Here is a 1600-nt window from a genome sequence, read left to right as displayed (position 1 = left end):
CTATCAGTGTAACAAATATGGACAGTGCTCTTCTATGCCCTCAGGGTGTAGTGAAGGGCTCAGAAACTACAGTAATGCAGACAACATTAGAGCCTGACATAGACTTGGTACCCGAGTCCTGAAGGGAGCTCGCTCTGCTTCTATCAATGAAGAGTTTGTTCTATGATTTGCATTGATCTCAATTGTCCGACAGCTTAGCACTTTGAAGAACGACTTAATTATTCTAATTATTTCCATGAAAAACAGAATGCACTGACCGTTTATTTAGAGAGCATACAGATGGAGAAAGGATCATTACACATAATTTGTCTAGCAGATTGGCTCCCGCCCATTCATTGTCTTTTGGTTGCTTTGATTGTGTCTATACAGAAGCATGTCATAGATTGGGGAATAACTTTGCTGTTCCCCGACTAAAGGCTTCTCTCAGGGCGAGTTTGACAGTCTTGTTTCTGAGGCTGTAGATAAAGGGGTTGAGGAAAGGGTACAGTACGGTGTTCAGCAGAGCCACCCCTTTGGTAAGATGCAAAGAGGAATTGCCTGAATGAATGGTGTACAAAATAATGTAGCTTCCATAGACAACTGCTAAAGCTGTGACATGGGAGGCACAGGTTGCAAAAGCTTTCTGTCTGCCTGTGGCTGTTGGCATTCGCAGAATAGAGAAGAAGATGGTTCCATAAGACAACATGGTTAAACATAATGAACTCAGGACTACAGTTGAGATCATAATGGAATCCACCCTCTTAACCCCACTGGTGTCAGTGCAGGAGAGTTGGAAAAGGGGTTTGTTGTCACAAAAGAAATGGTTGATCACATTCGGCCCACAGAATCTCAGCTTCGAAATCAGGACCATCCGTAAACTCATAACCGTAAAACTTCCCACCCATGAACCAAGGACCAGTTGGAGGCAGAGTCTCCGATTCATGATGGTGGTGTATTGCAAAGGCAGATGGCAACATAGCGATCAAAGGACATGACCACTAAAAGGGTGAACTCCGTAGCCCCAAGAGTGAAATAGAAGAAGGTCTGGGCCATGCAGCCATTCAATGAAATGGTTCTGCTGACTGAGAGAAAGTTTAGCATCAGTTTAGGGCTCGTGACCGAGGTGAACCAGATTTCCAAGAAGGACAAATTGGCGATGAAAAAGTACATGGGAGAGTGGAGTCGGCGATCCACCCACACTATGAAAATGATGACCACGTTCCCTGTTACTGTGAACAGGTAGGTGAGGAGAAGAACAAGGAAGAGGAAAATTTGCAGTTTCTTACCAAGGCTGGAAAATCCCAGTAGGATGAATTCAGACACAACCGTTTCATTTCTTTCCTTCATGTCCAACATCAGCCTTGTCTGTAGAAGAAGTAACAGTGAAATAATAGCATGCCATTTTCACAGATTCTTGGATATTAAAACTAGATGGAAGCTTGTAATCTTCTGACTCTGTCCATAGAATATGACATAGGATTTTACCTAATAACTCTTCTGTTAATCTCCTATCTTGTTGACACAAGGTGCTCCTCCCTGGGAACACACTGTTTTTCAACACCAGCAGCCCAAATTTGGTACTACAGCCCTTTTACACCTCTGCTGTTCCTCTCCTGGCACT

General features: G+C 43.6%; 1 pseudogene; it reads right to left on the bottom strand.

Moving 5' to 3' along the window:
* Positions 1-376: 376 nt before the first annotated feature.
* LOC135887065 (olfactory receptor 6M1-like) lies at positions 377-1335 on the bottom strand (annotated as a pseudogene).
* Positions 1336-1600: the final 265 nt, after the last annotated feature.

The sequence above is a fragment of the Emys orbicularis genome, chromosome 12 (assembly GCF_028017835.1).
Source record: "Emys orbicularis isolate rEmyOrb1 chromosome 12, rEmyOrb1.hap1, whole genome shotgun sequence".
In the NCBI taxonomy this organism is placed as follows: Eukaryota; Metazoa; Chordata; order Testudines; family Emydidae; genus Emys; species Emys orbicularis.
Note: the sequence above shows the minus strand (reverse complement) of the source record. Positions and strands in the feature narration are given on the sequence as shown.